At 38.0% G+C, this 25,734-nt stretch overlaps 1 protein-coding gene across 4 annotated transcripts in view; it reads right to left on the bottom strand.

Moving 5' to 3' along the window:
* IL15 (interleukin 15) overlaps nucleotides 1-19,375 on the bottom strand; it is a 119,543-nt gene extending 100,168 nt beyond the window's left edge. For 2 of the 4 annotated variants that reach the window (XM_008992668.5, XM_078367845.1), the window contains exon 1: nucleotides 18,731-19,375. The gene's annotated coding sequence lies outside the window, so the exon portion shown is untranslated. Of the gene's footprint in view, nucleotides 1-15,523; nucleotides 15,646-18,730 lie in introns of all 4 variants that reach the window. The other 2 variants (XM_078367848.1, XM_008992669.6) reach the window with 2 other exon arrangements.
* Nucleotides 19,376-25,734: the final 6,359 nt, after the last annotated feature.

The raw sequence follows: 25,734 nt of genomic DNA on the forward strand, positions 1-25,734 counted from the left end.
TAACATTCTTATAGTCTAGTTCATTAAAGTGCTAGTTTGCAGTTTATAAATCTTGCACTGATTTCTTTTTCAGGAAAGTCTTGCTATGAGAAAAAAAGTCATGTGAACTAAACTTGTGTCAGTGATGTGACTAGTTTATATTCTGGTATAAGCTCTATATCAGGCCAAATACTAGGAACAAACATTTTTCTATTTGGATTATAATGGGCTTGCTGGGAAGACAAACTCCTTGATATGATTTGAAAACTTTCACAAAAAAGAAGGCTGTCATATTTTGCCATTAAATATGCCATGAAATAGGGGAAATCCTAGTAGAGCAGCATTGAAGGGTCAGAGACAAACTGGGCTAGTCAACGTGAGGTTTCTACAGCTTGCAAACTTGAGTGAAGTTTTGAAAATATAAAAACCATGATGAGGAAAGATTAGTGAAGGAGAATGATAAAGGAATAATACCAAGAGAAAGAAAAGTGTAGGAAGGGAAAAAAGTCTTATAGCTTTAACCCTTCAAAAATAACAAAAGAGTTTCCTTTCATTCCTTAGGCCAAGCCATGCCTTTTTAGTTGTAGCTTCCAACAACAGAAATTGTTAGGCCTGAATTTAGTAGTGGCCAATTTTTGGCCTCTCAAGTACTCCTACTATATAGTAGAAGTTATATTTTATTTATGTCTTATATATGCATTAATTATATATATGACATATATATGTATGTCATACTTTTAAACTCTAAAAATAGATAAAGTTATTTTGATGGTTTTCTGCACAGTTCCAGCATTACCAGTTAAAGATAAATAAGGCAAGAAAACAGAAAGTTTCCAGATATGCATTTAAAATGAATGTTCTTCAATTCTTCAGGTCTTTATATAAAAAGATTTGTGTAAGAATTATCCTTGATTGATGCCTTCTCTCACCACTCCTATTCAACATAGTGGAAGTTCTGACCAGGGCAATCAGGAAAGACAAAGAAATAAAGGGTATTCAATTAGGAAAGAGGAAGTCAAATTGTCTTTGTTTGCAGATGACATGATTGTACATTTAGAAGACCCCATCGTCTCAGTCCAAAATTTGCTTAGATAATAAGCAATGCCAGCAAAGTCTCAGGATACAAAATCAATGTGCAAAAATCACAAGCATTCCTATACCCCAATGACAGACAAACAGAGAACCAAATCATGACTGAACTCCCTTTCACAATTGCTACAAAGAGAATAAAATATCTAAGAATGTACTTACAAGGGATAGGAAGGACCTGTTCAAGGAGAACTACAAACCACTGATCAAGGAAATAAGAGACAGCACAAACAAATAAAAAAACACTCCATGCTCATGGATAGGAAGAATCAATATCATGAAAATGGCCTTACTGCCCAAAGTAATTTATAGATTCAATGCTATTCCCATCAAGCTACCATTGACTTTCTTCACAGAATTAGAAAACACTACTTTAAATTTCATATGGAACCAAAAAACAGCCCATATAGCAAAGACAATCCTAAGCAAAAAGAAAGCTGGAGGCATCATGCTACCTGACTTCAAACTATATTACAAGGTCACAGTAATCAAAACAGCATGGTACTGGTACCAAAACAGATATATAGACCAATGGAACAGAAGAGAGACCTCAGAAATAACACCACCCATCTACAACTATCTGATCTTCGACAAACCTGACAAAAACAAGCAATACAGAAAGGATTCCCTATTCAATACATGGTGTTGGGGAAACTGGCTAGCCATATGCAGAAAGCTAAAACTGGATCCCTTCCTTACACCTTATGCGAAAATTAACTCAATATGGATTAAAGACTTAAACGTAAGACCTAAAACCATAAAAACCCCAGAAGAATACCTAGGCAATATCATTCAGGAAACAGGCATGGGAAAAGACTTCATGACTAAAACACCAAAAGCAATGGCAACAAAAGCCAAAATTGACAAATGGGATCTTATTAAACTAAAGAGCTTCTGCACAGCACAAGAAACTATCATCAGAGTGATAATGATAGTAACCTATGGAACAGGAGAAAATTTTTACAATCTACCCAACTGACAAGGGCTAATACCCAGAATCTACAAAGAACTTAAACAAATTTACAAGAGGAAAACAAATAACCCATTCAAAAAGTGTACAAAGGATATGAACAGTCACTTCTCAATTGAAGACATTTATGCAGCCAACAAACACATGAAAAAAAGCTCATTATCACTGATCGATAGAGTAATGCAAATCAAAACCACATTGAGATACCATTTCACACCAGTTAGAAAGCTGATCATTAAAAGTCAGGAAACAACAGAAGCTGAAGAAGATGTGGAGAAATAGGAACACTTATACATTTTTGGTGGGAGTGTAAGTTAGTTCAACCATTGTGGAAGACAGTGTGGAGATTCCTCAAGAATCTAGAACTAAAAATATCATCTGACCCAGCAATCCCATTACTGGGTATATACCCAAAGGATTATAAATCATTCTACTATAAAGACACATGCAAAAAAAAAAAGACATTTATGCAGCCGACACACATATGGAAAAAGCACATCATTTTTGGTCATTAGAGAAATGCCAATCAAAACCACATTGAGATACCATCTCATGCTGGTTAGAATGACTATCATTAAAAAGTCAGAAGACAACAGATGCTGGAGATATAGGAATGTTTTTACACTCTTAGTGGGAGTGTAAACTAGTTCAACCATTGTAGAAGACAGTGTGGCAATTCCTCAAGGATCTAGAACTAGAAATACCATTTGACCCAACAATACCATTATTGAGTATGCACCCAAAGGATTATAAATTATTCTATTATAAAGACACATGCACACATATGTTCATTGTGGCACTGTTTACAACAGCAAAGACTTGGAACCAGCTCCAATGCCCATCAACGACAGATTGGATAAAGAAAATGTGGCACATAGACACCGTGGAATACTATGCAGCCATAACAAAAAATGAGTTCATGTCCTTTGCAGGGACATGGATGAAGCTGGAAACCATCATTCTCAGCAAACTGAAACAAGAACAGAAAACAAAACACCTCATGTTCTCAGTATAAGCGGGTGTTGAACAATAAAAACACATGGGCACAGGAAGGGGACCATCACATACTGGGGCCTGTTTGGGGGTGAGGACCTAGGGGAGGTATAGTATTAGGAGAAATACCTAATGTAGATGACAGAGTGATGGCTGCAGCAAACCACCATGGCATGTGTATACCTAAGTAACAAGCCTGCACATTCTGCACATGTCCCCCAGAACATAATAATAATAAGAAAAGAATTATACTTCATCATAAAAATCAGCCAATTATTACTAAACAATTTCCGGTTCTGCCTCTTTAGATAATTGTTTAACTATTAAAATGTATCCTGTTATTTATAACAGCCATTTGACACCGATCTCTATGTGATCACTCAGTGCTGCACAGAAGACATACCTCATGTTTTAGCACAAAATACCATATGAGAATTTGTAATGATGCACATTTCTTATTACCTGCTGATAATAACCTAGTGAAAATGGCATCTAATGATACAGCACATCTCCCACTCACAAATAACTGGATTTAAACATTACTATTGCTTCTCACTAATCCCTTACAGAGGCAAGTGATGTGATTACCATAATCCTCAGGAATAACACTTAAAATTAAACTTGGAAATCTAGGAACAGGTTATGTTTTACTGAGCACAAATGCACCTTAGACCATAAATCCTCCAGTACTCTTTCACCAGACAGTTTCACTAGACTTGGCTGTCATTTTTCTAATTGTTTACTCTTGCTGATTAGACCTCTGGCATCTCCTGTTCCAAATACTTGGCTTCATATGAAACGTTATCAAGTGATTTAGCCTAACATTGGATCTCTGTAGTAGTCCCAAACGTCTTGTTTCTAAAACTTTGCTTTCCAGGCTTCTTCCTGACAAGTAAACTAACCTTCTCAAGCCTATATAACATAGCGGCAGTGCTTATAAAACTGCTAAGGGGCAGGTTGTCTCTATTAATAAAGTTTATTTGGCAACTGGCAGTGTTTGTACTCCTGTGGTCAGTGTGGGTTCTTTTCTCTCCCTAGATTGGAAAGCAGAACTTATCTTTTATAGCATTGCTGGTTCTTTTTTCTCCTCTTGGACTGTGCAAATTACCTAAGACAGAGCTAACAGAGCTCCTGTCCTCATGATAGGAGAATAGTCAGTTTCACTACTTTATCTCCTCTTTCACTGGCCTCATTAAATATTCTTTCCTAAATGATAGTTATCAAAATTATTATTATAGATTGCCATTCTTATCTTCTTTCTAATTTTTGCTTTTCATTTGTCTCTGCTTTATATTACTTCTATGCCTTTTAGCTTTTGTCTAAGAAAAATGGATTTTATAGACATCATCAAACACTTTGACAAGCCTCATCCCTTCTGCGGGGTTACATATTTGTTACAATCTTTCATATTTTGACCCTTTCTGCTGGGTGTACTTGTTACAGGTTTCCCAAGATGGTTGCATTTCTGTAGTCTAAGATATCAGATTTCTTTTGAGGGGTCTTTTTGGCAGTGGGGGAGTGAAGCATGAAGGGGTATAGAAGGTAAAAGTGAGTAATTCTCTCTTTCATCAGAGCAATCCCTGAGTAACTAAGCCTGCACTATTAACCTACAGGACCAAATTACTATTACAAAAATTCTTTGACAAACAGAGTGAGAACAAAGAAAATTGAAAAGTCTTACAGAATACACACACACACACACACACACACACACATGCACACAATCTGGGCAACTAACATTAAATGTGGTCCATATGGTGGAATCACAAACATTCATTCTTTGAAAAAATAAATACATATAAGGAGTACGAGGGCAGTTTTGTTGCATGGCTCTATTGCATAGAGGTGAAATCTGGGCTTTTAGTGTAACCATCACCAGAATAATGTATATTGTACCCATTAAGTAATATCTCATCCCTCAACCTCTTTCCATTCTCCAAACCTTTTGTATTCACCAATAACTATTATTCCACATTCTATGTCCATATGTACACAACGCTTAGCTCCCACTTCTAAGTGAGAATATACCACATTTGACTTTCTGTTTTGATTTGTTTCACTTGAGATAATAGCCTCCAATTCTATCCATGTTGCTGCAAAAGACATGACTTTATTATTTTTATGGTTGAATAGTATTCCATTGTGTGTGTATATATATATATATATCTGTTGATAGATAAGTAGTATGTGTATATGTATACATGGTGTGTATATACACAAGCACACCATAAAATCTCTCTCTTTGGATGTGTTGTGTAAGTAACGGTGGAAGTGTACACCATCTATTCATTTATTATACTCCATACTGACTACCACCATTCCCATCTATTCATCATTAACATATTACAATTTCCAAAACTATAGTTCATGTAAAATTGAGATTGAGAACTTCTGGATGAAATTTGGAGCTTTCCTAATCTTACCAGAACCATGGAATGAACTGGGGTCTAGAGACTAGTACTCTAGGCTTAATTCTGTCTTTAAACAGCTATGTAACACTAGCAAGGTACTTTATGCCTTTAAGCCTTAGTTACCTTGTCTTTAAAATAAGGAGATTAGATTTGAGGTGTGTAAAGTCCCTTCCAGTGCCTACGTAATATCTATAGAGATCACAGGTTGAAAGTCTCAGCATATGATAGAATCCATCTATGTTATGTTGGTTCCCAGAACCACCAGATTTAACACCAAAGGTAATTTCTCTGCTTTAATTATTTTACTTTTCCAGAAAAGAATATAAGTGCAAAGAAATTAAATGTATTGTACAATTTTACACAAAGAGGTAAAACTGAGATTTAACAATGTGTTTTGGATTCCCATTTTAATTCTTCACTAGAAGTTCATTCAGTTAACATACCATAAAGCATATTCTATGCATTGTGTTACTTCTCCACGTTAACTTCAATTTCAAAAGGGCTGTGCTTCATCCATAAAATCCATGATTGCAGTATATTTGGAATGCATATGTACGGACTATGCAATGCATGTACTGACATGATTGCATATGTACTGACTATATGTAAAGTGCAGTTATTTGTAGATTTTGAAGAATTTTTTCATTTTACACCTTAGATCTAACTATGCTATACCATCACTACTGCCACACCTAAATTCTACTACATTGTAATTTTCTCCACTCCATTATGTTCAGATAGCTACTTCCTGGGTCAGCCCAATAAATTAAACATCTTACCTACAATTGTTCTGCAACAACTCTGTTTCATCCTGGCTCACTGTAGTTCAATTATCACACCTACCTTGGAGGAGTGGGAAGATGGGAATTTCACCATCCCCTTGCACCAATGGCTAATCCGCCACACTTTTGCTTTTACACTGCTTGGCACATTGGTAAACACTCAATAAAAACAAATGGTCATTATTATTTTTGCTTTCATTACTTTACTGTATAGTTGTGTCAACACATGCATCCTCATCTCCCAAAATTAAAAAAAAATGCTTCTCTGAGCTCTGTATTAAGTTTGATGTTTACTATAGATTTTTCATAGATATTCTTTAGTCACTTTTGGAAAATTCCACCTATTCTTATTCCTCTCATAACTTGACATTAACTTTTTCTGTATTATTAAGATTATTTTGATAGATTTTCTGACGTTGAACCATCGAGACGATCCTCAAATAAACCACATTTAATTGTAGCAAGTGTACTCCTCCTGGGGAAGGTTGTGTTGCTTATTTGTTTTACTGTTGTGTATGCTAGCTAATGCTTTATTTGGTATTGAAAAATGTTACTGGGTTTTAAAAATCTTTGGTCTGGCAACTTTACTGAACTCTCCCATTCATTTTAGTAGTTATTAATTTGTATGGCTTTAATTTATAAATGATAAAAATTTATCTCCTCTCCTTTAATCTTTATAATTCTTATTAATTGTACCAGCAAGGCAGCACCCTCTAGAGGAAGTGTGCATGCTTGAGAGAGAAACCTGAGTTCAAGCTCCAGTTCCACCACTTCCTAACGGCAGTCCCTGGACCAGTCACTCTACAGCCTGGTGCTTCAGTTTACTTACCTGAAAAAGTGGGAAGGAAAGTATCTCATGGGTTTGAGAAGGCTACATCAGTTAACATACTTGGCACAATGGATGAAAATAGATGTTAAATTTTGAAATACTTATGAAATGAAGTTAAGAATGGAAGACACCTAACCCATCGCTGGACATTTATGAAAACATTTCCAGAGAAGCCATTTTCAGACTGAGACTTCTGGACCAGGCTAGTCAGAAGAACGGGGCAAGGAAGAGATATTGGATGAAGTAGCGCATTTCCAATGAGAGAAACATCTCCAAATGTTTGGCTATGAAAGAAAGCATGTGTGTTTGGGGGCAGACAGTAGTTCAGTATCCTGGACACTCAGCTCTTTTACATGCAAACAGTAATTGTTCCACTAGTTACTAAATTCCTGAAGAGAATCATGTATGCTGCATTTTTTATCCTTCACAGCACTTGGCAAGGAGCCATGTACAGAGAAAGTGATCAATAAATATCCACTGTTGTTTAGAATTTTTTCTGTGCTGTTAGCCTCTTTGGATTAAACACCTTAGCCTTGAAGCCATGCTTTATAAACTTCAGTGGCTCAGAGTAATATGGCCTGACTTAAGAAAGGCCAAGGTCTAGAAGATGAATGCCTCAATATCAAGTCAAATAAGCCATCAGCATAACCACATCTTTCCAGTTTTAGAGGTTCTTTACAATGATCTTGCTTTTCAGGGGTAAAATCTGACTATACCAAATACAGATTTTAATCTGATATTTGAGGTAACTGCAATTTTTCTAATGGCACAACAAGAGAAGAAACTATATTTCTTCTCTTAAACTCTCAGGAGAAGAGACACTAAATAAATTAAATTTCAGCAATACTATTATTTTCACACAATTTCCCTCATCTTTTTTGTCTATTGAAATGATTTCTCAAAATACTCAGCAAATACAATTAAGAAAATGAAAGGATTTCTGTTTGAAAGAATTTAGAGAATAGGGTGTGCCTTGTTTCAATTTCCCTTCATTTACTGAAACATTTACTTTGCAAATTTATAAAATTATCCCACCTTAATACAACTGGCATGAAATATTGAACAAACCTATTTGTTTTCAGTTCTCTAAAGTTCATACTCCTAACAGTGAAGGTAAAGATTCTATTTGTTACCTGGCCCAATGTACACACTCAGAAAATTCTATTTCCCTTCCTGACCCTGACAATAAGAAATAATCTGGGAGTAGTTTCCCAGAAGCCATGTGATCACTAGTAATGTACTATGAGTCAAATATAGTCAATTTCCTTTTCTCAGGACCTTATCTAACTGGGTTCTCCAGAAATATATGTTGAATCACTGACAACAAGAATAACATTATTATAGATCTATTATGTGCCAGGCAAGTTGTTAGACACATAAGAATGCAGTTTTTCTCCAATTTCAGCCCTTCCAACTCCACCATAACAATTCTTGCCCTCTATGACCTTTATCATTTGCCTGTGGGCAAGGCAATATAAATACAGTGAAACACTGCAGATACTATGAGAGAAGTATCTACCTGGTGGAGAACACAAAAACTAAAGGTGTGAGGCAAGACAGGAGGCAAAGATGGGGCCTCACCAGGAAAATATCAGAGAGAAAATGAGTCTTTAAAGATGAATATGTAAGAATAAGCATACGAGGGATTAAAATCCTTGTAGAGAGCAGCAGGCAGAGCAAGTATGACAGGTAGGCAAGGGCAGGGAGGTGCAAAAAGCCTAACCTTCTCTTTTGAAGACCTGGGAGCTGGTCAATCCCTCCTTGAAGGCCTTCCTGAACATTTCCTCTTTCAGAGTGCTTAGCTCAGTGACAGTTCCTCTGGTTCTCTTATGTGACCCTAAACCATCTATATATACATTTGCCTCCTGGGGAAGTGTTCTGACCATTTGTCTTAACCAATAATTCTTTACTTAACTCACAAACCAAAATATCTTGTACAAATAGCTCACACAATCTTCAATCTAGTACTTCTAATCACTTACAAGACATTTTAAGTAGCTTGTTCCACTTTTAGCTCAATCATGATATTTCTAAAATCAAGTTCCTCCATTCCGCTACCTTGCCCCATGTGTTAGCTGTAATCTATATCTGTTCCTAACATGTCTCTCTTTCCTGCCTCTCATGGTTAAAATCTTGGATGTCCTCTGACTCTTCCCTGTACTCCGCTCCTCCCACTCAATCAAGACCTGTCAAGTATTTACAAAAGTGCCCATCTTATATTAGGCACTCAAAATTATTAACTGCTGAAGTGCCAAAATCAATTCAATGAATGAATAAAACATTAATAAATCAAATCTTTGTTGAAAATAGCTTGTCTTTCTATTCTCCATTCGATTTGCAGTACCCTACTACTTAGCATTCATTGATCCATTCATTCACTCATTCATTCAGCAAATATTTATTGAGAGACTACCATATGCCTGGCACTAATAGGTGATGGGGATATAGTAATAAATAAAATAACTAAACTGCATGTTCTCCCGTGGTTCATTTTCTAATGGAGAAACGTGTTAATAATCAAATAATTAAATAAAACATATACAAGTCCATAGTTCCTTATATGAAAATACTAAATCAAAAAAGCTCTAAAAGCTGAAAGATTCTCCTTAATTCACTGGTTAATAAAACACAAACTGAACTGACATTAGACTATGTATAAGCTATATTTCTTCTCTTTTGAGGAAGTACCTGAATACGCTTGATCATTACATGATATATAGTAAACACATTACACTACTTTCCAAAATCTGAAAAATAATCTGAATTCCCAAACAGACTTGCGACATGGAGTGTTGGTGACTCTACAATTTGAACTACATAAGTCAAGAATTACTTCATTGCAACAGGGATATTTGAGCCAAATCCCAAAGCAGGTAAAGGGAAGGGGCCAGATTTGAGAGAAAAACATTATAGGTAGAAGGAACAGCAAGTTAAAAGACTCTTAGACAAGAACATAGTAGTATGGTTGATGAATAGAAAAGGTGCCAGTATAACTGACTCTGAGCTAAGGGAGGAGTAGTAGATGACAGACATCAGGGGTACAAATCACTTAGAGACTTAATGTCCACTGTAACAGATTTTGGCTTTTATTTAAGTGAGAAGAGAAGACCATGGAGGGTTTGGAATAGAGGAATGGCATAACCTGATTGGTATTTTAATGGGATTACCATTTGTGGTGGATAATCTCCAAAGACAGCTGCCATCAATCAGTGCCTTTCCCCATGACGTGCCTGACGCTACTCATCGAGAAGTGGAATCTTTGTCCTCTCCCCTTCAATTCTGGATGGCTTTCTGACTTGCTTTTCCCAGAAAAATAAAACAAATGTTACAGTCTGGAAATTCCATATCCAGGCCTTAAGATCTTACAGCTCCAACTTTATCTCTTATAGAAGTTGGTTAGGTTGTAGAGTCTGACAACCCTGAAACTATCCTGCTGTGAGAAAGTCCAAACCAGTCATGTGGAAAGACAAATGGAAGAGAGCCAAGGAGCCTAGCCTACAGCCAGAACTGAGGCTCTATATATGGGACCTGATGTCTGAGCCACCTCAGACATCCCTTGACCATTTGAATCATCCCAGCTGAGGTCACATACATTGCAGTGTACAGACAAGTCATTCTCTTTGTGTCTTGTCCTAATTTTTAGGCTTGAGAAAATAAAATGGTTTTTCTTTTACACCACTAAGTTTCAGGGAAGTTTATTATATAGAAATTAGTTATCAACGTTGAAACTGCTATGAGACCAAGTGGTAGGTAGACACCTGGAGAGAGGCAAGGACATTGTTAGTGAAAGCCAGAAATGCAGTGATGAAATATAGTTCAACTCAAGACTTGCTAGATTGGAAAATAACACCTAATCTTATTCTTGCCTTTCCAGGCAGCAAAAGATTCTCCAAGAAATAAGCAGTTTCAGGGCAAAGATTGAATCCAGGGTATACTATTACATGTGCTCTCAGGTTGAAGATCAAATCAAGTGTGTGGCAGGAAGGCCCTTCATTAAGAACTCTGAAAGATTTAAAGTGGTGCTGCATAGACCTTGCCAACTGGTCAAGGGGCTTCTACAAACATTATGGGCTTCTATGGCACCCTGACTTTCTAAAAAAGTAAAGTAGAGCTTGCCTCAAGGATTTCCCAGTTATGTCTTTTATCTAGCGGAGTGAGCAAATCTCAATACAATTCATAGGAAGCCCCCAAATTTTAAAGATTATTGAACTTAAAACCAAAAGCAGTTAAATAAAAGTGAGTATATAAAAGGTCTCTAAATAATTAACCTTCTAACGGCAGGAAACTACCCCACTGCAAAGAATAGCAAAAATTATTTCTTACAGAAAAGAAAGAAGGAATGAAAAAAGGAGCCCGAAGTGCAAAAGATAAAGTTAAAAGCCACAGAGAATCATTCCTAGGGAACAAATTAAAACCTTAATCCGGAACACATCTTGCTTCCAGAGCAAGCACTTGGGGCATATGGCACCGTATTCAGACTTGCTATTGACTAATGACAGTTATATGCCTTCTATTGTCTTGTTTTGAAATGGTATTGTTTAATAAAATTGCCCTGTCTTTGTGGCAGCAGATAATCTTTTTAGTTATAGGTTTCTGCACTCAAGAAATAATTACTCTTCTCCCACTTTAGGAAAAAAATGCACTCAAGAAACTGCACCAGAGAAATATTATCCTCATCTGGAGATCCAATTTAGAGACGTAAAGTCTGAGTTTGATGCCATAATGCGATAAGCTATGGGGGATCCTGAAAGTCAATAATTAGTTAAAAAAGTAAAACTACTTGAGACCAACATGATGTAAAGTCCAAGTTAGCCATGTAGAGAGGTCTCATGAAGAGAGATAGATGTCTGGCCAGCCATGAGCTTTCCAGCTATCCTAGCTGATGTTCTAACATGTGAAGGAAGATGCCCTCTTAAATGTCTAATCCCCAGCAGCCTGGGAGGAGTCAAGCAGCTGAAAGTAGCCCAGATTGCAAGATCAGGACAAATAACAAATTATTGTTATTCAAGTCACTGAGTTCTGGGGATGTTGTTTTGTTTTGTTCTTGTTTTGTGGTGGTTCGTCCTTTTGATGCAGGGACAGATAACTGCAACACTGTGGCTGCTATGTTGAGAACAGGCTGGAGTGGAGATGAGGGGACAAGCATTAGGCACTTTTGCAATAATGGACAGCATGATAGCAACTTGAACCCAGGCAACAGCAATGAAAAGGGTGAGAAGAAATAGGACGTGGGGTATATTTCGAAGGCCTAGCTAAATGATTTGGTGGCAGATTTAATGTGGGGCATGACAAAAAGAGACGTTAAGGACAAATCCAAGATTGACTGATTATCTCTGGAACTAAGAGAATAAAATTGCCATCAAGTAAGATGAGGAAGAGGGTGGGCAAGCAGATATGGCAGTACAGGCAGGAATCCAGTGAGTATTAGACATTCAATCAAAGATGAATGAATAACAGATTAATAGACTGCTGAATAAATCTGGAGTTCAGGGGAGAGGTCATGGCTAGATTCACATGTACATTTGTGCATCATCAATGTAAGAAGAATTATAACCATAACATTAGATGAGATCACCAAGACAGAGAGTACAGATAGGGAAAAGTCTTGAGGACTGAGGCTCCTGTACTTACATGTTAGGGGAAACAATGAACCAGCCAAAGAGACTGAAATTGTTGCTGGTAAGGTAAAAGGAAAATAAGGAGAAGGCGATGGCTTGGAAGTCAGGGGAAGAACTCTCAGGTCCTGCTGAAAGGGTCCATAGGAAGGGACCCAAGAATTAACCACTGGATTTAGTAACAGGGATGTTGTTGGCACCTTCGGCAAGTGTATTTCTAGTGGAGCAGTGGGAATGACACACTGGCTGATTCAAGAGGAAATGGAGAAAGGACAATTGGAAACAGAGAATATAGTTGATTTTGTAAGTTTTCCTGTAAAATATGGATAGAAAAACCAGATAGAGGAGAAGCATAAGGAGAAAAACATGAGTCTGCTTAAAAAATGGCAGAAATTATAGCATGGTTACATGGTATTGGGAAAGACCCATAAGAGACAGAGAAAAAAATGGTGATGGAGAGAAAGAATGAATTACTAGAGTTACGTCCTTGAGCAGATAATGGGAATGAAACTATGATCCTGAATTAACTGTGATGGATTTCTAGCTGGTTTCCTGATCTCTAATTTATCTTTTCTTCAATAAATTCTACCTCAAACTAATTTCCCTAAAGTACTATTTTTATTGCAGTATTCCAACTTTGTTTTACTATATTACTTATATCTCCTGCCTCTTTTACCATTGTCTGCTTAGCTGTCAAACATTTGAATGATGACTGACTCTCACTGAAATCCATACAAATAGACTCTGACCAACCTTCTGCTAAGCACAAGAAGCACATTGTCCTTATAATGTATGTACAGAGACAGACACATATAAAATGAATTTACAGGCATAAAAGTTGCTATAGGAGAATGTAGACAGCACCAAATTAATTCATGTAAGGGAGAAAATAATTCTGCCTGGGCAGTAGGTGGGGACAGAAAACGTTATGGTGGGTTAGCATTTTGAGCAGGACCATGAAGACTGACAAAGAATAGCAAGTGTGTTTGGAACTCTGAGGCAGGGTGACTGGAGTTGAGGCTGGAAGAGAAGACTTCACTGCAGAGGCTTTCGAAGCCCTATTAGAGCGTATTTCCCAGTGGGAAATCTCTACAGAAGCCAGCACAAGCTCTTTTTTTTTTTTTTGAGACGGAGTTTCGCTCTTGTTACCCAGGCTGGAGTGCAATGGCGCGATCTCGGCTCACCGCAACCTCCGCCTCCTGGGTTCAGGCAATTCTCCTGCATCAGCCTCCTGAGTAGCTGGGATTACAGGCACGCGCCACCATGCCCAGCTAATTTTTTTGTATTTTTAATAGAGACGGGGTTTCACCGTGTTGACCAGGATGGTCTTGATCTGTTGACCTCATGATCCACCCGCCTCGGCCTCCCAAAGTGCTGGGATTACAGGCTTGAGCCACCGCGCCCGGCCCAGCCCAAGCTCTTTACTGCTCCTCATCCCACCCCTGTACTTTGCTTTAAACACAGTAACCATAGTAATCCAGAAGCCAAAGGGAGGGTGTGGGAAAGAAGGCTGAACTGTATATCCCAACTGAACAACACGCACCTCTGATGTATCCTACACCTTTTCCAGGGCTTTGTGGGCATAAGAGGTTGCTAAAGGAACCAATTTCAAGATCCATTACCTCCAGAGAAGACCCTTTTTACCAAAGATATGCCTGATATGTGCCCAAAGCAAGCAGATTTCTGGCAAGTTCTCCTTTCTCACTTCCTCTTTCATTCACCCTTCTCCCACTTTAGGAAAAAAAATGCCTGCGTCTCTCCATCCAGAATCTTAGCATGTGCCTTGCCTCACCAGGGTGCCAAATAAAGGGGCAATTTTATATAAGAGACATCTTTAAAAAAAGCATTCACATATCTACTTGCATGATATGTATTTCCAATATTGTTTTATTTTTATACTTAATAATCACTTATCCAAAACTAATGATTCCTTTGATTAGTTTTGTAATGATAGTATTTTAAATAACATAAGCAAGAATTTTCACAATAAAAACCCTTCAATTAAAGAACCAAGTTTTATGTACTTATTTTTGTTGCAGATGAGTCAAGAGAGCAAATAACTCCAAAAAATGAAATATTTAACTGTAAAATGTTCAATTAAGAAATAATTATTTGATAATTTCAAAGGCCAGTGCTAACAGCGTGCGAAGACTACTTTGTCAAATTTCAATTAGAAGGCACGTGAGCAGAATACCCAGGAAGGAGAAGTATTATTCAGTGATAATAAGGGACCCGAGACCTCTCTGGGCTCCTTTTGTGTGTCATAATGATAAGCAGAGCTTACCCCCACCACCACCTCCATAAACCTTACAACCATCATATTGTCGTATTCTAGAACTATTTTCAGTTTCAATTCCCTCATTCCACAAAATAATTTGTCACTTTCCTAATCTTGTTTGCATCCTGTCAGCATTTGGAAGAACCATTAGCATTTAGAGAAGAAACGTGTGTATTACAAGCAGACTTGAAAAAAAATCCATTTTTATTCTGTCTACATTGAGTCCTCTGCCCCTGGAGTGGGCTGAAACACCATAAAACAAGTGCATACAAATACCCTAGCTCTAGATGTTAAATGTGTACAAATAATATTACTGAACTGAACTAAGATCAAAGAGCTTCTTTTTCTCCTCTAATTTTTTTTCAAAAAGGGCAATATTCTTTGATATGGGCAAAGTAATAAATAGTATTAAATCACAACAAATGGTGACGAGCATCTATTTCAAGACCAGGATAGCGACACTTTATTTTTCATTATGCTGAACACCTGAGTTTTCCTAGAAAAGAATACATATGATATCTGAAAAGGAACATTAACATTGGAATCAAGATAAATCTCAGTAGAGTGCCTGTCTTACCTAGCTGTGTCTTAATGCAGGTGAAATACTGCATGCCATTTTTTTCTTTGTCAAGTCAGGATAAAAATGCAGTAGTTACTCAAATTCAATGAGGACATACAGATGAAGTGCCAATACGGTTCCTGAAACATAGCAGAGGCTTCCTTTTAGTAACTTTCGAATTCACATTGGGTTCCTACTGGAATGGCACTGCTAATAACAATAATTCAGGCTCTCTGTCAAAATTTCTTAGTTACTTATGTTTACCTAATCAACACAGTCTGGAAGCAGAGTAAAAAGTAGCCCTTGTGTCTGCCCATAGCTGTTAACAAATGGTACAATATATACATACACACACATGCATATATGCACATATACAGTATGTATACACATATATGCATTATGCACACATACATATACTTGATAGTATTTAATTAGTGAAATTCACCATCAAATAGATGTTAGTTAATGCATTCCAGTTCTCACTAAAATCACAATTTTTTTCGTCAACTCCCCCAGGGAATTTTTCCATCCAACCCATTCCTATAGGATAGCAGCAAGTATTTAAATATTGTTCAGTGTTGATAGTTTCATGCAGTTACTGTAATCACTGGGTAAGTAAATCAAAGAGCTAATACTGAGCTAAAGAAGTGGCTTCTTGCCAACCCTTCTATCATAACACCTTCTGAAAAGAGGACATCCCAAATGGTTACCTACATCATCTCTACTTGTGGTATTATGGGAAACTCTTCTCTGAGCTGTCCATGAATCCCAGCCTTCTAGTTGTATGGATAGATGAAGAGATACATAGACAGAGACAGATATCCAGATCAACCCGCATTGTCAAGCTCTTCCAGCAGAAAGTGATGCAACTTAGACAAATATTTTCATTCAGGGACGATTAAAAAATTTCTCCAGTGAACCAAACACATATAGCTAGTCAAATGAATATTGATTATAAAGATAATCTTTAAATATATAATAATTTTAATTGCACAAGTACCATAGAAACCGTCCTTTAAAACCAACGTTCTACCATTACCACATTGCCTGAAAATAAAGACTAATTATCACTGTCAAATCGTAGGAAATAATTTTATGCAAATAATATCATCCTCCTTAAATAACAGCAATCTTAAACTTGTCTGAGTTGGAATTCCAGCTCTGCCACTTTCTAGCTCTGTGACCTTGAGAAAGCTATTTAATTACTCTATACTTCAATTTCCTCAGCTGTAAAATATATTCCCTACCACATAAGCTTATTATGATGATTTTTAAAAACACATTCTTAGAACAATGTCTGATACATAATAAGAACTCAACAATGTTAGGTATTATTCATACTGTTTCTCATAATTTTAGTTATGAGTATGAAGACAGAACTCTGTATTATCATTAGCTAACCTTCAGAAAAATAGTTAACACAATGAGCAGAACTCAACATTAAACTCCAGGAGAGGTTGGGGGAAAAGGACAGTAGTCTGTATTTTTAAAAGGTTAAAAACTGTTTTGGGTCAGAGACCCATTTTTAAAAGCTAATCCAATTTATGGATATTTTCCTGAGGAACATCCACATATACACAGCATTTCCGGGCTCCTTTTCTACCTATCCCGAAATCCATCAGAGTCACCAAATCTGAGAAGAAGCCTAGGAGATGAAGTACCTCCTAAGCTTTAAAACCCTCTACTTCCAAACTCTATTTTAATAAATTTTAAACCATTGTTTTTCTCCATCCCCCAAAGAAATTTATAAATATATATTTCATGGAAAACACTGTATCTTGCAATATAGCGGTTGACATTTGCAACATTAATTTCATGGATTAAAACAAAAGAGCATCATTTTAATCACCGGTAGCCTGCAGGAAAATTCCAACCAGAACTATAGCTTCCAGGAAAATTCCAACCAAAACTATAGCTTCCAGTCATATTCTGGAGTTGCCATTCCAAATCAGCAGGGAACAGTGAAACTAAAAGTATGGGAACACCCAGCCTATCAGAAGCTCCAGACCAATGGCCAACTGACCCTTCCCTGTCACTGTTGCAAAGCAGGTGCTACTTCAGGAGATGGTCATCTGATTGACTAAAAGACTGTGAGAAAACAGAAACATACTGACATGAAACTAAGACAATCATAACATACCTTAAGAACTCTGATATTTCTTAACTTTAAGTAAATTAGCTTTTTGTTCACTTTTTAAATCTAAATGGCTTGTGCTGTGTTTTCAGTCCTTCCCTTTATATGTCTTTATGTTCCTTCCTTTGTATCTCCTTCCTCTGTTGACCACATTATTTAACACAAAAGCAACAGGAGTTTAAAATTTAACCTGTATATATATATATATATATATATATATATATATATATATATATATATATATATATATTTTGACAGGCTGGAGTGCAGTGGCAGATCATAGTTCACTGTAACCTGGAACTCCTGGTCTCAAGCTATCCTCCCGTCTCAGCCTTCCAAAAGTGTATTGCATCTTGATGCTTTCAATTGAATGGTTCACTTTGCAGCCTCTACATGGCAGGATGCATAATCACCAGTTTACTCTGTAGTATACTGGAGGAAGAATTCAGTCTAGCTAGTATGGCCTCTTTCGCCACACTAACAAGATGAGGATGACTGCCGCTTAGCCACTACCAGTATCATAATATTATGAAGTAGTTTAAAGATATATAATGGAAATTAGCTGGTGACCACTACTTTATTTCGTTTTGAAATTGCTGACACATCCTATTTAAGAATCTATTGTAAGCATCATTTAAGAATTAGTTCGGTTTACACATACTTTGAAGTCAACATAGTTTTTAATGCGTGGAATTACATAAAATCAAATGAAGTGTATACCCTTGCAACGTGCAGTCTTAATAACATTTGAAAAAACTGGCTGGACTTTCATTTAAAGCCACCTTGAATAATGATATTATTTCAGTGGAATTCGCTCGTATTTTTTCCAAATTGCTTTGGCATTCCAGACACCCTACTGGTTCTCTAAGAGATAACTGGCTTGCGCAGAGTTGGAACCAATAGGGACGAGGCCTGACTGTCAAGCAGTGATCATTCCTGCAAATTTTTCTTCCAGAAGACGCGTGCAGGCAAAGAAGAGGGCGATAATTCGATTTTGCAAAGGTAGGAATAGACGCGCACGCAGACATCTGCACCGGCCGGCCCACAGGGAGTTTGAGAGGGGACAGATAGGAAGCGGGGACGTGAAGTACCTTTTCTTGTCGTTTCTGAGCTTGACTGGGTGCAGAACTCAGCCCTCAGGGCTGCGGGACCGCGTCTTCTCAGAAAGCGGCAGTTTGGCTGGGGCAGCCTGACGCGCGCCCCTCACCCTCCCAGCGGAGCGCAGGGTGCCCGGCCTGCCTTGCGCTCGCCAGCAGTCACGAACTCCGAAAGAGTGCAGCGCAGTGGGGAGCTGCACGCCAGGGGCAAAGGGACCGGCGATCTGCGCTCCTCTGGAAGCAGGAGGATGGCGAGGAGAGTCTCGGCGAGGAGTAAAGTGTCATTAGGGGAAAAATCAAAAATTGTAGTTGCGGCTAAGTTTTCCCCGTGAGAGGGCGGGGCGGCCAGGCCAGTCGGGTAGACCAGAGGGTAGCGCCGGAGCTGGGAGGGGCCCAGGGCGTAGGCTTTCGGGGAAAATTCCATTGTCCTTTTAACCACCACCACTCCCCTCCCAAAGCAGAGAAGCCGAGCTCTGTACCTCCATCGAGTCCTGGCTGCAGGGTGTGGGGGGGCGACAGCCACCGCAGCCGAGCGGGAGCGGGCGCCGGACTTCGAAGGCAGTGAACGAGTCAGCTGGGATTCCCCCGGGCACCTTCCACCCGGAGTCCCAACCTCCGGCGAAATGAAAAGTGAAAGAGAAAGAGCCGGGAGCACAGGCAAAGATAAACACTACCCGAGGAGATTGGGGGCGGGGCAGGTGGCGGCAGCTCCTGGATGGCTGATTGCCCCAGGTGTCACTGCTCCCCCGCCTGTTTCGGTCCCTGCCAGGCCCAGGGGCACAGAACATGCTGGGCGAGCTCGAGGACGTCGAGGAGCACCGACCCCGCCTTGCAGGAACACAAGCCTCTGGCCTCCTCCTCTACCTGCTGGGACACCTGCAGAGAAGGCACAGGGAGATTGGACGGAGCCCATCAGCGGCATCCCAAGCTCTGGGCACCAGGTGGGAAGCTTCCGCAGAAGAGCCTGGAGACCAGGGTTGGGCTGGCGCCCATTCAGGTCTCCCAGAGGAAAAGGAAAAGGTTCTTCTTGGAGCCGGATGCTAGGCGGCTACTCTAGATAGGCCTCTTGACCCCTGCACAGACTGGAAGAAGGAAGATTTGAAGTCCTACCAGAGGAAACGTTGGAAGAAAACACAGGGTGGCAGCTTTGTGCAAGACAGTTGGTACAGAGAGTGAACTTATAGCAATGAGCCTCTCTGCGGATCACTTTTCTAGTCTGTTGTGTAGTCTAGTGTAAAATATCACACATGGTCCCATTTGATGGAACCGTGAAATGTTCTTGCAGTACTTTTTTTTTTCCTTGGGACGGAGTTTAGCTCTTGTTACCCAGGCTGGAGTGCAATGGAGGCTCGGCTCAGCAACCTCCGCCTCCTGGATTCAGGCAATTCTCCTGCCTCAGCCTCCTGAGTAGCTGGGATTCCAGGCACGCGCCACCATGCCCAGCTAATTTTTTGTATTTTTAGTAGAGACGGGGTTTCACCATGTTGACCAGGATGGTCTCGATCTCTTGACCATGTGATCCGCCCGCCTTGGACTCCCAAAGTGCTGCGATTACAGGTTTGAGCCACCGCGCCCGGCCTCTTGCAGTACTTTTTACATTTGGGGAAGAAACTGAGTTCTTTGAGGCTGAGTGATCTGCCTGCCAGAAAGCCAGTAGCAAAGGCCTCACGCTCAGTTTTGAAAGAGAACCTTGCACTCTGTGACTCACTGAAAATTCCTACTGTACGGTGCTTTCCAAACTTTCAGAGTCATTGCTCAGAGAAAAAGATGATGTCTTTCTGGAGCTAAGTTTTTTTTTTTTTTTTTTTTTTTTGAGACACAGTCTCGTTGTCGCCAGGCGCCAGGCTGGAGTGCAGTGGCGCGATCTCGGCTCACTGCAGCCTCTGCCTCCCAGGTTCAAGCAATTCTCCTGCCTCAGCCTCCCGAGTAGTGGAGCTCAGTTTTATTTAGTTTAAAATTTAAGTATGTTTTCTTTGTATTACATAAACATGATAAATATCAAATAGAAAAATAACAGAAATTATTTAATTTACAAGTTCATAAACTTCCACATATCATTTCATATTTTTTTATGAAAAGTTTGAGTTTGTTTTCATTAACTCAATTTTTTGATATCACTTTTATATTTGAAATAATTACTGATGAACTTCTGGATGAGATTTACTTCAAACTCTAGATAGTCTCCTTCAACAAAATAAGTGAGGTACAAACATGCAAAAACCATTTTTACAACCATTCAAAATTTCGCCATAGTTTGAAATTATATTTAAGAATATGAAACAATCATCCATTTCTGTTCATGGCAATGTCATGTTGAATTTTCTTGTGATAGTGTCAATGAATTTCAAGACCAGTCAGATTTTTCGTAGCACTGATTTGAAGCTCTGATTTGCAAAATGAGCATGCATTGGAAGAGCAAGACTGCAGCTGGATTGGATCGCATACAAGGATATTGCAGCCACAGAAGGACTGATATGCATATGTGTGAAGACAGAGAATACGGATCAACATGTGGAACATGCTCCCAGCCTCATTTTGGACCGCTGCAGAGCTTCTTGGCCTCCTGCAATGTAAACTCCTCTAGCGCCTCCTTCAGCTCCCTTATGGACAGTGTTCTCTGCAGCCGGTGAAGGAAGCAGGTGTTCAGACAATAAAAAACTTCAGAGGCCACACTTAGCACCACCTAACAGAGCTCAGTATCAGATATCACTGTTGCCACAGGAGAATCATCACATCTCAGATCCTCTCTCTCTTGGGTTGCCCACGAAGTCTATAGAAAGTTGTTCTCAACTGGTGCTCACGGGCCTGTGGGCTTCAGCTTTGTTAGCTGTCCCACAGCTAACAAAGGACTGAGGGACATTAGTATCTGACTGCATACTTTGAATATGTTGAGGCCACCAAGAATGTTCTGAGCTATTAGAGAGTTTGCACAACACTATGAAATTGATGGGAAGTTTATTTGTAGGGTGAATGTTAAGGCATAATCTGAGTATATAAATTAAGAAAATTGGTCTACAACTATTTATTGTGCTTCAAATATAGTAGGCTCTAGAATAACATGGACTGAATGATATATAAAGCATTTTGTCAGAGTAGGGAGATAAAAATCATAAATGACAACAAAGTACAATTAAAATTATTATAGCCATAAGAGATCCTTTGCTCTACTATTTGCCTCCCAAATATGTAGGTCAATTTTTTTTCATAAATACAGATATTTTAACAGTATTTTTAATTAGTTATGTGTGCCTGCAGTTCAATGAAGTTGGGTTTGCAGCATAATTTTTTTTTTTTTTGCATTGCACTCAAACAGAAAAGTCTAATGTATGTAACTTGTGTTTTCAGTTGCCACAGGCTGTTTGGCAAAATATTGAAAATTACTCATACCAATGAACAAGTAAATTCCACTACATAAATTAAAAGCAAAGATGAAGATTGATGAAATAATTTGAAACTGCCTTAAGATAACTAATAAAATTACAATGTAGAAATAAGTAAAAATTAACTAAACCTCATAGAAGTTACCATAATAATCTCCTTGAATTCAAGTAATTAACAATAAAATTATAGTTTAATAAATGTTTAATATCTATTTTTTTCAAAGACAAGGTCAATTGGGCAATTGTCTTTAAAATAAATTGCTAATCAAAGTTTTCTAGCTTTTGCAATTACATGGAAGAAGCTGCAACTTACTTAATCTGACTTAGCATTCAAAGTCCATGACTGTTGCCCTATTTATGGTTTTCTTAAGATTTAAACCACCCATCAAGAACAAGTTGATCCCTTGCTTTTTGGAAAACATGGCCTGCCTGAGTCACCTACATTACCATTTGGGTAAAGTGTGCTGAAATGCAACATTACTTCAAAGTTGCTTCTCACAATCTCGGCTCACTGCAACCTCCGCCTCCCACGTTCAAGTGATTCTCCTGCCTCAGCCTCCTGAGTAGCTGGTGTTACAGGCAGGTGACACCATATCCAGCTGCTCTTTGTATTTTTAGTAGAGATGGGGTTTCCCCATGTTGGTCAGGCTGGTCTTGAACTCCTGACTGTGATCGGCCCAACTCCACCTCCCAAAGTGCTGGAATTACAGCCATGAGCCACCATGCCTGATGCAGACTGGGTAATTTATAAAGAAGAGAAGTTTAACTGAATGCACAGACAGAAGTCACCTAGGGCCAAACCACACACTCTACCAGAGAGTGTGATAGTCTGTTTTCATTTCCGTAAAGGAATACCTGAGACTGGGTAATTTATAAAGAAAGGAAGTTTAACCATCTCATAGGTCTGCAGTTCTGCAGGCTGTATAGGAAGCATGGCAAAGGCCTCTACTTTGCTCTTGGGAGGCCTCAGGGAGCGTTTACTCATGGGAGAAGGTGAAGTGGGAGCAGGAATGTCACATGGTGGGAGAGCAGAACCAAGAGTGCGGGAGGGGGTGGTGCCAGGCTCTTTAGACAACCAGATCTCACAGGAACTCAGAAGAACTCACTTATTACCATGGGGAGGGCACCAAGGCATTCATGAGGGATCTGCCCACATGGCCCAAAGGTTTCCCTGTGACTTTCATGACTTCGCACCAGGACCCACCTCCAACACTGGGGATTACATTTCAACATGAGACTCAAAAGGGACAAAAAGCCAAACCATATCAGAGAGATATAGGAACAAAACTCTATTTCAGTTAGCTTCCCAAATAGCTATGGGTTTTATCTACACCTCATGGACACAAAACATGTGAATAGGTTAGAATGGGACCATATTGAATGTCATCAATAATGGCCAATTTAAAGATTATATATAAAAATGCCTTCATGAAAAGGGCATGATAATAACTACAACTTCCTATTCTTTTTCTATTGTAAGTAATATTCTTGCTCTTTCCAGTATATATTTCATTTATTCTACCTGTAACATATCATTCAGGTTACAAACTTACTATCTGTTTAACATATCTAATGAATTTTGCCATACCACATAAATTACTCACTTTAGCATTGTTTACATTTAACATACATCCTATAATTTTTTGCTAAATATTCTTTAATTATATAGCAGAGTCATATTATTGTAGTTCTTTGTGATGACTTATCTATTCGAGACGTGCTTTTTGGCTCTGTCATTTTTATAAGTTTTTGTTCTGCATCAAGCTTGATGTCCTCAACCAAAAAGTCTCCTGACCTGCAGCATCATGTCTGCTCTGATACTGAAATTTTCTCCTTCACACTATGCCACTCCCTCTGATGTGACCCCATCTTAGATCTCAATAACTCCCTGAAAGGAAATCAAATCTGCTCTAACCTGTGGGGGAATACAGATTGTGTATATACACAGACTCAATCCTGAGCCAATTCTGTACTCATACTTTATATTCCAAGCATGCCTTATACCCTAAACGTAAGCAATTATTATGCTTAATAATTTCTTAAAGTGTGTTCTGGTAAGTTTCCAAGATAAATAATAAGCTTTTATCTAAATAAACAATAGACCAAAGAAGAAACCACAGAAGAAACTATAAAATACTTTGAACTGAATGATAATAAAAGTGAACCGTATCAATATTTTGGTGATACAGCTAACCGCTTTCAGAAATTTATAGTTATAAATACTCATATTACAAACAAAAAGATCAAAATCAATAGAATAAGCTTCTACCTTTAGAAATAAAAAAGAAAAATATACACAAAGTAAATTGAAGGAAACAAGGTAAGAGCAGATATAGAAGAAAAGAAGCAAATAAAACAAATTATTTATTTGAAAAGATCAATACAATTAGTAAATCTTTAGCTAAACTGTTTTTAGCTAATTGATCAAGAAAAAAGAGAGAAAATTAAATTACCAACATAAGCCTCGAAGGAGTAGACTTTACTAATACACCGTACACATAAGAAATATTTAAAAAACAACTTTACAGCAATAAATTTGACAACTTGATAAAAAAGGACAAACCTGTAAGCCACAATTTATGAAAGCTCACATTAAAAGTGTTTAAATTCATCTATATCTATTTTTGAAATTAAATTTATAATTAAAGTCTTCCCACAAAGGAAACTCCATGCCCAGATGGTTTCATTGGCAAATTTTATTAAACAATTAAGGAAAAAATATTAATACTACCAATCTTACGCAAACTCTTTAAGAAAATATAGGAGAAAAACACTTTCTCACTTACTGTAGAAGGCCAGAGTTATTCTGCCAAAACCAAAGATATTGCATGAAAATAAATCTACCGATATATTTACATCTTTTCTAAGCATTGCACAAAACTTCTTAACAAAGTATTAGCAAATATATTCCAAAAATGTATAGTAGGCAATAAGAGCAGATAGAGCTCCTCCATGCAATGCATAACTAATTTAACATGTGAAAGTCAGTCAGTGTAGTTTTTCATATTAATTGAATAAAGGAGAAAAGCATCTGAAAACTTTAGTGTTCAGACACAATAGAATGAAATTCCCTCAACCTAATAAAAGGTATCCACATAAAGTCTACTGCTAACACCTAATTTTGTAGAGAGAGATTAATGCTTTCTTGAAAGTTACCTATAAGCAAAAATGTCTGCTCTCATCACTACTACTCACCTGGAACTGGTGATCCTAGTCAATGCAGTGTAATAAAAATAAATAAATATTTAAATAAATAAATAAACGATATTGGGATGAAATAGGTAAACTGTCTTTATTTGCAGACAATAAATTTATGAGGAACTTACCAAAAATTTCTGGAATAAGTGAATTTAGTGGTGTCCCAGGATACAAGTTAAATATATAAACATCAACAATAATTTCATATTCAAGCCATTAATAGTAAGAAATTAAAATTTTAAAACTACAGTTTACAAAAGCATCCAATATAGAATACTTAATAATAAAGTTAACATCATGTACACTGAAACTATAAAATGCAGTAGTCCTCTGCCTTATTGGCAGTTTTGCTTTTCAAGGCTTCTGCTATTAGAGGTGAACCGCAGTTTAAAATAAATGAGTACAATACAATAAGGTATT

The sequence above is a fragment of the Callithrix jacchus genome, chromosome 3 (genome assembly GCF_049354715.1).
Source record: "Callithrix jacchus isolate 240 chromosome 3, calJac240_pri, whole genome shotgun sequence".
NCBI classification, from domain to species: Eukaryota; Metazoa; Chordata; class Mammalia; order Primates; family Cebidae; genus Callithrix; species Callithrix jacchus.